Genomic DNA, 14,613 nt, shown 5'->3' with positions numbered 1-14,613 from the left:
GTTTCTTCTCGCAGTCTGTATAATTTCGGTTTTGTTGTATTCATTGTGAGTCCTGTATGATTCGATCTGATAGTTGTAGTATTATCTTTTCTAGGGTTTTTGACATTTTCAATAGAATTTATTCATCTGCGAAGCGTAAATGATTCACGTTTTTCGCCGTTTATGTTGAGTGCATTTTTATTCCCATCTAGGTTTTTGAATATCATCTCTAAGGCAGCCGAAAATAACTTGGATGAAATTGGATCGACCTGTCTGTCGCCTCTTTCTATACCGAACTTCTCTCTCGTTGCTTGTTTTTGAGTGTATATTCTCAAATATTCGTATGTATAGATATATGAATCGCGCGAGTTGAATGCAGTGGGGGCCTGAGGTAAAGACCGGGTGCATCTCCCCCCTCTGTCCGCACGCCTGCAGTGTAGTGCTGTGCTGGTATGGTACGCTTACCGTGTTATCATACTTACATACATACTCTTATTATGATACTGCGATTATAATAATTTGCGATCTCTTCTTCATCGAGTCCTTATTCATTGACCAGCACGTTTTAGAGGGTTGAAGAAGTACAAAACCTATAATTATTGGGTTAAAATGATGAAACAATTAATAAAATAATATTTTCATCATTTTAACCAGGTGTAATATATGGGAATTTTTGTTTCAATTATTAGCACGTCAACGTCACACATTGTTCGAGAATGGCTCGAGTACGCCCACTTGGGCATAGTAATAGTTGCACTACGCTTGTGGTATCTAGTTGGGGCACAGCGGAGAGCAATCCGTAATCTAAGGATTGAGCTCTCAAAGTTAACTCACGACCTTGAAATAAATTCAAAAGACTTAATTTTCGAATCATTTAAATTAATGCCTCTGAAGGTACACCTGTATCGAAAAGGTTTTTTGTTTGTAACAAGGAATAACAGGTTCAATTACATGAATGAATGAATGAAGCCTTTATTGCAAGCAAACTAAAAAGGTACACTTTTAACTTTTTTTTTATGGAATAGGAGGACAAACGAGCGTACGGGTCACCTGGTGTTAAGTGATCACCGCCGCCCCCATTCTCTTGCAACACCAGAGGAATCACAAGAGCGTTGCCGGCCTTTAAGGAAGGTGTACCGCTCTCATATTTTGTTGGGGGGAAGGGGGGGGATGGCCTCCGGTCCTCGACACTAGCCTATGCGAAACATAGCGGCGCTAGGCCGCTACTTCACGCCGGTATTCTGTGCGAGTGTGGTAAGTAACCCGGACGAGTCTGGCCCGAATGTGCTGACGTCATAAGACGGCAGCGTGGCTCTCCCACTTTCAATAAGGCCGTAGTCGCCTCTTACGACACCCTTGGGCCTGGGACTACCCTATTCTTTTTACGCCCCGGGGAAGCACAGGGCAAAACTTATGCTACAACTTAATATACTAAATTACTATAATTTTATTCCACCTAATATATGTTATATCTTATGTTAATCATTGCTCGCTTGTCCGCCAGCATAGGCCTCCTCCAGATCTTTCCACATCTTCCTGTCGTAAGTTGTTCTTCTCCGGTCCAGAAATCTTTTTGAAATCATCTTCCCATCGTATCGCTTGTCTCAACTTTTGGAGTTTACTCCTATAGAATCGATTCTCATATAAGTATGAGAAAAATATGGAGAGTAAAACCTACTCATCATATGGTATAGTAACGTTTTTGGTGCGCATCATTTCTCGCGCACCTTTCACTTTTCAGTTGTGTGTGTGTGTGTATATACTTGTGTGTAACTAGCATACACAATATACTGCGTGATAGCTTACAAATATAGTATAATATACCTATTAGGGTGTGCCAAAATGTAACTTCCTTGATGGACCTTTTAAAATTGGAATTTTGAGTTCCGCTTTTAACAGGAGTTGTGTTTGGGCATTTCCTGACATATTTTCAGCGTGAAGGATTAATTTGATTTTTAATTAATACGCTTTTATTAGTTTCTGCTGTATGTCTGTTTGTAACCGACTCCATTGGACTTGATTTTGTTTAGTAAGAAATACCCCCGTTCCGATATTTCTTCCTATTAAAGCAAAGGAGGCTGTCAAGGAAAATATTTGGCCATTCTATCAACACCTATCTATTACCACATCTACGGCAGAATACTCTATAAGTCGTGTTTTATCTTATCTTAGTTATTATCATGTAGTCGCAAATTGAACGACCTTCGAGTACTGTAAGCTGTAGGTGGTAAAATATATTGAATACCTACTGTTGTCTGTTGCCCAAAACGATAATAAGTATGTATATCATATATACATATAAATAAAATTGGAGTGTTTGTTTGTAATATTGAAATAACCGTTTTTTATTACATGTAAATGAATATATATAGGTACGGTACATATACTAAAATAACATTTTGTACAATTTTTGTCTGTCTGTTTGTTCCGGCTAATATCTGAAATGGCTGGACCGATTTTGACGGCACTTTTATTGGCAGCTAGCTGATGTAATAAGGAGTAACTTAGGTTGTTTATTTTAGAAAAAATCTTTTATTTTAGAAAAATTAAGTTATGTTGCATTTTCCAAGAAACGGTTTAACTCTAAAAATAATTTATATAGCATAACAACGTTTGCCGTGTCAGCTAGTAATATCTATAAATCCACTATCTTTATGTTTGTTTACATTGAACTCCTAAACTAATGAACGGATTTTAATGGGGATTAATTACTTCATGGAGCGCACTTTAGTCCAACTTGAGAGATAGGATAGTTTTTATTTCTGTGACACATATTTTTATTTCCAATATATGTTTTATAATTACATATTTTCTGTGAGAGAATTTATTGACGCACCGTTTGACAGTTCCGCTGTGAAACAATTTCATTATAACAACAGGGAGCATTTATACGAAATAATTCTTGATGTTATGAAATATTATTGACAAATTGATAAAAACAGTATTTTATTTATTATGTACAGAACTACATCTGTCTGGTCAGCCAGTATATATATAAATACAACTTCACCGAAAGTGCTTTTTTTATGGTATAGGAGGACAAACGAGCGTACCTCACCTGTTGTTAAGTGATCATCGCCGCCCACAATCTCTTGCAACACCAGAGGTATCACGGGAGCGTTGCCGCCCTTTAATGAAGGTGTACGCGCTTTTTTTGAAGGTACCCATGTCGTATCGTCGTATTTTTGTACTGAATGTGACAACTGGGTCGAAATGGCGTCATTAAATTGAATAATTACGAATATGCTGGCAAAAACGTTGGAGGATACTCCATTACTAACGTGTTGTTTTTATTAAAAGGCATTTATTTATCAAAATTAATTAATTACAACTATTTTTGATGTTATTTCAACAAATGGCGCTTTAGGAGAAAAGAAACGGAGCAAGAAAATCTCCCTTTCTTTTATGCTGCTCTTTTTAATAAAATATGGGTACAATATTGTACTATCATTGTTATTGCTATAAAATAATCATAATCTAGTCCCTGCCTGTCCGATCTTTTCGATATTCAGCTGTGGAGTAGTAGGATTTACGACAGAGCCATTTTTTTAATAAAACATTTAAATTTATTTATTAATAATGCCTGAACAGTGGCTGGTACTTTATTTTTTTTAATAACATTTACCCTGAAAGCTATTATGCGTCTTATATGAAGCATACTAGAATTAGTTATGAGCAATACTTACCTTATTCCTAGTTATAATAATGAAAATCACTAGTTAGAGCAAAAACGTGATGATTTTTGTGAACGAAAGTATATTAAATTTTCATAAATGTACTGACAATGAAAAGCCATTATATTTATTTCATTATTTTTTTCTTTGAGTAACCAATAACCAAGCTATATATATAGCACGAACAACTCTCTTTTGCAGCGCAAACACTATCAATGTCAGCAGCATGACCCCACTAAATACCGTACGTCATATTTACATAACGAATTATTTCGATAGACTTCGATACTGCGCAATAACAAACTATTTATCTTCTACATATAAAGTAAATGGTCTTTGTTTGAGACTCAATCACGCTTAAACCACTGATCGTATCGACATGAAACTACAATCATTCGATGGGAAATTTATCCTCAGATTGTTGATGTTCCTTCATTAATTAATTTTCTATATATTTCAATATATATAAAAATTACGTGACACGTTGTTTGTCCGCGATGGACTCCTAAACTAATGAACGGATTTAAATGGGGATTACTTCATGGAGTGCGGTTAGGTCCAACTCGAAAGATAGGATAGTTTTTATTTCAATTTTGGACCCATAATTATTTTTATTTCCAATATTTGTTTAGAATAAACATATTTTCTGTGAGAGAATTTATTGATGCGCTGTTTCACAGTTCTGCTGTGAAACAATTTCATTATAATAACAGGGAGCATACGTTACGAAATAATTCTTGATGTTATGAAAAATTATTGACAAATACATAAAAAACAGAATTTTATTTAGTATGTACAGTACAACGTCTGTCGGGTCAGCTATATATATATATATATATATAATTGAAATGGTCTTTGTTTGTATATTTTATCTCTGTGGCCAATTTTCAAAATTAAAAAGACCAGATATATTTATGACTCGTTCTATAGGAGGAAAGCAATTAGCAGATACCTGTATCAATACCTATTGTCTAAATGAGAAAATAGCTGACGGTAATCTTGTAGTTAAGTGGAAAAAGACAGGATATGAAAATCTTTGTTGTTTAAAGTGCAAACAGACAAGAGACACAAATTTTGCAACAAATTGCATCTGTTGAGTCCCTAAGAATAAATTGGAAGAAAATGCGTGGATGTGAAGGCTGGTTTGGATAATTCTGTTCAGAAAACTTAGGTGTCTGCAGTTGAGGTGTTGTTTAACCTACTGCATTTTGGGTTTTTAAGTTATCACATAATACTGTGAATTATGTACATCCAATATGTACTAGAATTTTCTCTTGTTATGAGAGTTGAAATTTTAAATAAATTACTAAAAAATTAAAACATTAATACATACCACTCACGCCTTGTTCCCGTCGGGGTAGGCAGAGACAATAGAATGCCATTTGCTTCTATCCTTACAAACCTCACGCGCTTCCTCCACATTCATTACTCTTTTCATACATGCTCGCCGGTTGCGGGTGCTTCAGACCTCTCCTTTTCTCAAAACGTCCCCAATTTGGTCGACGAATGTTCTACGAGGTCTCCCGCGACCGACTTGCCCACACACACTTGCCTTATATATTTGATGCGTCATTCTTTCTTCACTCATTCGCTCCACGTGTCCAAAGTAAAACATTAAGTACATATATATATCGGACATCATCGAACAATCTTTCGTACCGTCCGGACCGTACCGAGTACGACGAATTGGAATCTTTTTCCACTTAGCTATAAGATTAACATCAGCTATTTCATCATTTACACAATATTGGTGCAGCTAGCTGCTATTTGCCTTCCTCCAATAGAACGAGTCATAAATATAGATCTGGTCTTTTGATGATGAATTTTGAAAATTTGCCACAGAGATTCTTGTATGTATATGTTTAGATTTGCAAGAGCGACATCTCAAGTCAATTTCCTAATATGCTAATATTGGGGTTGAGCATTATCAACTGTAATGTTAAAGATACTGTAGATGAAGCCACAACCTGAGAGTTGAACAAAGCATACAAGATTTTATGACGATACGTCACTCGAACGGTTAGCTCAGTTGGAAGAACTTTCTCGCACGGAACGCGAGAGGGATCGAGTCCCGCATCGTTCATGTATTTTTGTTTTCAAATTTTATTTATGTATTAATCCTAGAAGTGAGGGTTATCACTTTAAAAACATAACATATTGTTTGTATAGATACATCGATATAAAGTTTGCATGTAAATTGTAATTGCCCAGTATCGCAGTCTATCGAAATAATTCGCTATGCAGATATGTCAGTAATAATATTAATTTTGTCCGACGTACAATGCGACATACCAACGAATATGGTATCAGATGCTTCCTATAGTTCGGCCGTACCAGATGGTGTTGTTAATAACTTTTTAAAATAGAGAGAACATACAGAAAAGTAAAATTTTATTGATGAAAGATGAGGTGAGAATACTTTATCGGACTTTTTTGTAAAAAAAAAAACTGAAAATAAATACCAAAAATGAAAATACTAAAGACGAGGCAGTAAGGGCCCGGATATAGCCTGTTCGCAAGAACGAATAAAAAAAAATACTCTGTGGTCCTGTCAAATCAAACATCAATGGAGGTGCGCTCATAGCTCGTTATTTTTACGAAAATTCGTTATTTTTACGAAAACTCGTTATTTTTATGCAAACATTTAATTTGTAATTCAAAGAACTATACTTATTTATATTACTATTATTTAATAAGTACAAAAAAGGACTTAATGGCTTATAATTTGACGCTATAAAGCGCAATTTTAAAATGTATTTCAAGTATTTTCTACGCAAAAAAAACGCTAATATCATATCATTTTAGGTTTCAAAACGCAACGCATATGGTTCGAGTAAGAGAGACAAACTTATGCAACGACTGTATAGCGTCATTTCTTTCTCACACCGCGGACCACAGACAAATTTATTTCGTTGATTCTTCATAAGCGATCCAAACGCCATTTAGAAAAGGCACTTCATGGTACGAATTTTAGTGATTCAGTTTAGGTACCTAAACTAAACTGCATCGGAATCGTATCGCTTACTAAAAGTTGATGGTAGGCCCTCTGATCATGTGTTTACGCTATTAGAGATAAAACACATGATTGGATCTAGTTTTGCGCCAATTTTTATCAACATAATATGCTTTGCGAATACGTGGTATTGTTGCAAATGTAATTGAAGGTACAAAAGTGTTTTGAAAACTATGAATATGGCGTAATTTTGCGAAAATCCATTCCTAATTAAAATATTCCAACTAATTAGGTATTAAATGGTGTTGTTTTTAAAATTCCCGCTAACTGCGAATAAACAATGTTTTAGCGAATTATTTTTAAATATTTAGTTTCATTTTTGTTTATCACCGACGATCAAGTCATTTTTGCATCATCGGCGAATGAGTTGCAACAAATGATTGAATGCTTGAACGGGAGCTTTAAAGCGAGAGGTTTGAAAGCGAATGCAAGAAAGACGAAAGTGATGGTATTTGAGAAGGATGAAAGGTTGATTGAATGTAATATTGCGATTGAAGACGAAAGGGTAGAACAAGTTACAGAATTCGTATATTTGAGTAGCATGTTTACAAGTGACTGAAGATATGAAGGAGATATTGAAAGGAGAGTGACTGCGAGAAACTGTGTGAATGGAGCGCTGTATGCCTTTATGAACGGCCGGACTGTGCCAAAAGAAGCGCGAATGGCTGTCCATAATGGAATGCTTGTCGCCACGTTATGGTACGATAGTGAGAGTTGGGTATGGCAGAAGAAGGATAAAAGCAGAATTAGCGCAGTTGAAATGCGATCAATGGGTGGGGTCAGATGGATTGATAGAATTCCGAATGCGGTAATACGAGCGCGCAGTGGTCTGAAAGATGTCGTGACAAGGACTGAGAAAGAAATGCTGAAATGGTTTGGACACGTAAATGTATACGGCAAGTATGAAGACCTCGTAGAACATTCGTCGACCAAATTAGGGACGTTTTGAGAAAAGGAAATGCCCGAAGCACCTGCAACCGGCGAGCATCTATAAAAAGAGTAATGTAGTAATGTAGAGGAAGCGCGTGAGGTTTGTAAGGATAGAATCAAGTGGCATTCTGTTGTCTCTGCCTACCCCGACGGGAACAAGACGTGATTTTGTGTGTGTGTGTGTGTAGTTTCATGTCTCAGACTCATCACAAATTAAAGAAATATATTTGACAAAGAAGGCTTACTATAATATAGTATACTAGCTGACCCAGCAAACGTTGTATTGCCGATATTAAAATCGCGATACAAAAGTAACTGTTGATCGTAGATGGGTGAAAATTTGAAGTTGTATGTATTTTTTAATGCTGGCTCATAATCAAACAAATTGAACATTTAGGGGGATGAAAAATAGATGTTGTCCGATTCTCAGACCTACCCAAAATGCACTCAAAATTTCATGAGACCGATTCTCAAGCCATTTCGAAGGAGTTTAACTACAAACACCGCGACATGAGAATTTTATATATTAGATTATGTAGAATTTTATATATTAGATTATGTAGTTATATTACTGATATTTAAATTAAAATTTTAAAGTGAAACTTTTATTACATCGTCTCAAACTTTTTCGTATGTGTGTTGCATGTGGCGTAACGGTCGGGGGGCGTTTATATATTTTTTTTAAATAAACAAGTGCTTATATATATATAGGTAGCTGAACTATCAAACTACAAAAACCAGTTTTAGGGCAGGTAGCGGACGTCGACAGTGAGTGCTATTTGCTTACGTAGGAGTTTTTTCAGTAACACTGTCCCTTTGGTATATTATCCCTTGCTAACTGCAGAATCAATGGAACATTTTCTTCTTCTCCTAAGTATTACCTTATTGTAATAAACCCTCAACAAAAAGACATTCATAAATAATATAAGATACAAAAAATAATAATTGTAAGCTTGAAGCCTTTTGGAAGCCGTCGTAAATAAACTTCTAGAAATGTGACCCTTACTGTAGATACATTTCGTTTTTGTTTTGTTATGTCTGTATGCTTTTTATTATTTTATGTTCAAATAAATGTTTTTTTATATAAGATCTATGTCTCTTTATTTACCTAATTTCAATGCAGTTTTACTACTTTATAGCTTTTACTACATGAACTCATGAATGAATCGTATTTTAGACATAAATAATGGTGTACAGTAAAAAATCATATCTGGTGAATTATTCTGTATTTTAAATACGAAGCAATTAGCAAATTAGATATGTCTCTTTTACGCTTGCGATAATTACATTTACTATCCTTCTTTGACGTGTAACGTAATGTAGTGTGCTATTGCAATGTTAAATTATTCATGTGTGCGTTAGTGTACCATTTTCTAACACCGAATGTTGTGTAGGTAACCTATCTATACTTTAAAATATCAATGGTGCCAAGTAGGTAGGTAGAATTTGCGTGCTACAAGTAAACTTTTCGCACTCAAACAACATTTGCGTGCGATAATTAACTCTTCGCACTCAATGCACGCACGTAATTTTAAAATAGGCAAACGGCTCCTTTTCAACCGTAACACCGAGCGCTAAGATACTACTTTTCCCGCATGAGTAATACAAATATATTTATATTTTAACCGACAAACACTGTTCTGTCAAAAGAAATAAAATGATATAGACATCCGACTAGAAACCAGTAAAAGGAAATTTAAAACTAAACTTAAGAAATATTTACTGTCAACACTGTCTTAAAATTAAAATTAGATTTTTTATTATATTTTTTATCAATATTTGTTAATTACACTTGTATAAAATCAATGTTCTAATAAGCACTAATGTATTACAAGAGACTTGATCCTGCAGACAAACTGTCCAAACAGTTTTGCGGGACTATGTTAGCTTTTAAGATTCTTTCTGTAAATGATTAATAGTATAAATAAATAATAATAATAATTCGGGATCAAGCCATCAGAAATGTGCAATAAAAGTTTAATGAGTTAAAATTAAAAGAAAAACGTATTTCTGAATGATTTTATAATAAATTATGTAGTAATAGAATGATAAGGATTAATATCGTATTTGTGTAAACAGATTGCCAACTTTTTTAAGTATTAAAATGGATATATGTAGTATGTTATCCTTAAGAGATAGACATATTATGCCAGACTTTTCTGTAGACCCATACACCATACATTATTTTGTTATATCATAATTAAAATTCAAATTCAAATTAACCCACAAAAACAGTAAAAATATCGAAGAAAAATAGCGGGGATTCGAATAACCTACTTCTTTTTACGGCGCGCGACGATCTGGTGGTGTAAAACGCGCGTAAACCAAAATGTTCTTTTTTTGAAATTCATACAGATGCCACGCATCGAGCAATAAGAATGTGGCTGTCTGTTAAAACTCTGAGCATGAAGGGAATGAAAAAAAAAAATAGGAGTGTTGTTATGAAATTCAGTACAACATTACAACACTCTTTTGGATGATGTAATGGTTATTAGAACATTGGGTGTTTTAATGTTGGCAATAAGCTAACTGTTTCAGAATCTTTTATAGAGGACTTAAAGCATAGATGTAGATAAATTATATTACATTATTAATAGCTAGAGTGCTATTACATCTTTTCATCCATATAATTGCCAACGTCCATACCACGTTGAATACACCGGTTCTCGTCCGATCACCGAAGTTAAGCAACGTCGGGCGCGGTCAGTACTTAGTTGGGTGACCGCTTGGGAACACCGCGTGATTACAGGCTTTTTTTTGTGGAAATGTTATCAATATATTGAAGGTACCCATGTGTATGTGGAAGAGAGTTCCTTGAATTATTATATTATATATATTAATTCTTTCGGTTTACCCACCTCCAACAAATAATCTTATATATAAAAATGAATTGCTGTTCGTTAGTCTCGCTAAAACTCGAGAACGGCTGGACCGATTTGGCTAATTTTGGTCTTGAGTTATTTGTGTAAGTCCAGAGAAGGTTTAAAAGGTGAATAAATATGAAAATGTTCGGAATTTAAATAAAAATAACAATTTTGTTCTTCCTTTGATGAGTCCCCCGTCGTTCAGAAAACAAATTGAAAGAATAGTTTAAAATGAATTACTAATTAGAATCTTAGAATCGTATCTGTGTAACTTTCTCAGGAGTTAAAAAAACAAACATAATTTTAGCTTAAGAAAATTTATTGAATTAGGCGTTACTTTGCGGAAATCCATAATTATACAAATGATTTAAGTTTTCTTTAGTGTTAATTACGCCAATATTTGTTTTTAAAACAATTCGACACGTGCCTCGCCTCTACCCGGCCAGTCTCGTGCCAGATTTTGGCGAGACAACACGTCATGAGGATGCCTTGTGTAGAGGCGAAACACGTGTCGAATTGTTTTAAAATCAAATATTGGCGGAATTAACACTAAAGAAAACTTAAATCATTTGTTTAATTTTAGCTACCTATAGTTGATAGATTAACTATAGTTGATGATGATACTATGAAGGCAATAAACCGTTTGCTGGGTCAGCTAGTTAATAATATTTGTTGGAGGTGTCGGTGTCAAAGTTTTTGTATACAAAAATACATACTTAGACCTTCCTCCAGAATCACGCTATCCGTGACAACAGCAGGAAAAACAGTGAAGTTGTTTTTGAGTTTATCGCGAACAGATAGACAGACGCGGCGGAGGATATTGTTTTATAATATGTTGTAATAATTCATCTCTACAGTCGGTCTTTTTTTTCGAAAAAGCCTTTCAATATCACGGACTAGTATTAAAAGAAGGACTCCGCGCCGTGATATTAGCAAGTGAAGCACCTTTATGCTAGTGTGTGTGCGGTTACGGGGTAAACCAGTTACACAATATTTTCTCCATTAGGTAATCATATATCCACAAATACTTTTATATTATTGTTTTTACACTTTTTCACAACGCACGACGGCATTTTCAAAATATTTTATTACGACGCAAACTGATCTGTCACAGACGATGACAAATTTCATAATGGCGGTTTATCTGCTTGTAATAGTGTGAGTGTATGCGTGGGGCTATGTATTTACACGTTTACCGGCTTGTTATGGTGCCTCACTGTTATGTAAGGTGACACGGAGTCCTTATTTTTTAACTCGTCCGTGTTCAATAGATACCTAATATTATTCCATCATATGGAAAATTAACTCTTTAAGTCATGTATTATCTTATCTGCTTTCTTATCGTTAGCCCCGAATTGCGCGACCTTCAAATACATCAGTTGTAATTGTAAAATATTAAATATTTATGTCCGAAACGATGATAGATACTATTATCTTTCTATAAATATATTTTTAGATATGTCATCAATGGATAGACGTGCAATTAACGGTCGTTCCCAATATACTATCTACAGATAGAGATAATTTACTACCCTCTACTGTCAGTAATTAGCTGTCAATAATCTGAAGCTGTCCCAGTATACCCGATAAATCATTCTTATCGCCTTATATTGGGACGTGTGAATTGCAATTTCCATACAAACTTCTATCGCTGCTAAGCTATACGTCGTCCCATTGACGGGCAGCGTGTACGGTTAAGGTGAGTTACCGTCGATAAGTTTATTGGGACAGAAAAGTCAACGATAGATACGATTTTTATCTCAAGTAAGAGATAGACTGAATATTGGGAACGGCCGTAAATAATATACCCCCAGCAGGGATCGAAAACGCACCTGTTAAGTATTATAAGCACTGACTTGTATAAATACCACTGGACAGGCTGTTCCATATGTTTGACAGCAAATATTTTGTGCCTATTTGAAGCGCCACTCGCGAGAGTCCACAGAACTAATTTTGACGTATAATACAAATGGCTGCGAGAGAAGCGTATAGTACTCTGAAGTATTATTGCATTTTGAATTAATTTCATTCGTTTTCCGTGTTATTTATACTTCAGGAATCAACGTAATAAAGTACACAATTTGTTTTGTAAATAGTTTCCCACCATCTATCGATGTTTTCTGAGGTTGTCATCACTAGTTTTAGTACCGCAGACTCTCGCACGGTCAACAGCACCAAAATGGCGTATATCAAACAGGCACAAAACCACTTTGACAGCCGGCAGTCCAGTGGTAAACAGTAGAGGTCAGTGATTTAAATTAAAAAGGTCATGACACCGCAATGTCACAAATCACAATACAGTAATCACAGAGTACTTTTAGTTAAACCAACGAATATATTATAATAGTACAAATAGGGAGGTCTCACTCCGCAAAATCAACTAAAGAAATTACGACATTAGGGAAATGATATTATAGTATTAAAAGAGGTAGATATGTCACTAGCGCGCCGAAAATGAATCGCCTAAATGGAGGCAATTGGCCCTTTCGGTCGTAGTCGCTCTCTCGATACGAAAACGGTACCCACGCTTTTTGTTCACAGAATTACTTTTAATTTGATATAGGTGTAACATTAAAATGCCGTCTTGTGTTATGGGAAGATGAGAGGGTTAACTTCTTTACCTTAAAGTGTACGTACCTAAAGCCATCTTATAAAAAAAGCTCAGTTTTTTGTATAATATAAATAGGCATGTAATCGTAATTTTAAATCAATATTCTTTCATTGTCAAACCTACATTATATTATAAATTAGTAATAGAAAAATAATTGCGTCTATTGCGACAAGTTGTAAAAGCTCTGTTGTTAAATTTAATTATTTAACTATTCTCGTTCTTATAAACAATTTCACTGAAAAAATTTTGGGGAAACAGAATACGACAGTGGAGACAGGTTTATTTTTTTAATTAATTTTAAAATTGAAGCTGAAATTCTGTTATTTGGACAGTTTTTCACTAAACACTTTTTCATTGCGTGGCGTTGTATTCAAAGCGCGGTTGAAACACAACTGAAAGAAAACTACTCATAATAGACACATAGGCAGAGTTTTTGAGCGTGATTGTGAGTCTATTTGTCTATTGTTTATCAATTTTAAGATTAGATTATTTACGTATTTCATGTTTTTTGTTAAAATATATGCTAGCATTCTTATCCGTGGGAACATACAATAAAAGAAGAATATTTAAATAATTTTTCAATATGGTCAATAACAAGAAAAACCCCCGTTATGGGCAAAACAATCTCTTGATGTAGGTTAGATCAATATTTTAATAAGTCAACTTTAATGGACAACTTTAATAGATAATAATGTCTGAAGTTCATTTTCGTCGCAGAGTAATGTTTTTGATCAGAGAGATCTTTTAGGGGGACTCGGAAAAATTTAAATCTTAACAAATTATGTTTCAAAGTGAGAAAACTCACTTCTGGGATTAAATTTATTACACAACATTACAATTTTATGAACGATGCGGGACTCTTGACTTTTTGTTTTCAAATTTTATTTGTGTAGTACCTAAATTGAATCCCAGAAGTGAGGGTTATATCACTTTGAAACATAACAAATTGTTTACATTTGCAAGAGCGACATCTCAAGTCAATTTCCTAATATGCAAATATTGGGGTTGAACAGGTTATCAACTGTAAAGTAGATCCTGTAGATGAAGCTATAACCTGAGAGTTGAACAAAGCATACAAGATTTTATCAACCATACGTCACTCGAACGGTTAGCTCAGTTGGAAGAACTTTCTCGCACGGAACGCGAGAGGGATCGAGTCCCGCATCGTTCATGTATTTTTGTTTTCAAATTTTATTTATGTATTAATCCTAGAAGTGAGGGTTATCACTTTAAAACATTTGTATAGATACATCGATATAAAGTTTGCATGTAAATTGTAATTGCCCAGTATCGCAGTCTATCGAAATAATTCGCTATGCAGATATGTCAGTAATAATATTAATTTTGTCCGACGTACAATGCGACATACCAACGAATATGGTATCAGATGCTTCCTATAGTTCGGCCGTACCAGATCAGTTGGTAAGAGCGCTCGCACGGAACGCGAGAGGTCGCGGGTTCGGGTCCCGCGCCGTTCAAAAATTTTTGTTTTCAAATTTTATTTGTGTATTAAATGTAGATCTAATTTTATATTGTTTCAGA

The 14,613-nt window shown here is 34.8% G+C and overlaps 1 pseudogene; it reads left to right on the top strand.

The window, feature by feature from the left end:
* Positions 1-10,228: 10,228 nt before the first annotated feature.
* LOC126978202 (5S ribosomal RNA) lies at positions 10,229-10,348 on the top strand (annotated as a pseudogene).
* Positions 10,349-14,613: the final 4,265 nt, after the last annotated feature.

The sequence above is a fragment of the Leptidea sinapis genome, chromosome 2, assembly GCF_905404315.1.
Source record: "Leptidea sinapis chromosome 2, ilLepSina1.1, whole genome shotgun sequence".
Taxonomy (NCBI): Eukaryota; Metazoa; Arthropoda; class Insecta; order Lepidoptera; family Pieridae; genus Leptidea; species Leptidea sinapis.
Note: the sequence above shows the minus strand (reverse complement) of the source record. Positions and strands in the feature narration are given on the sequence as shown.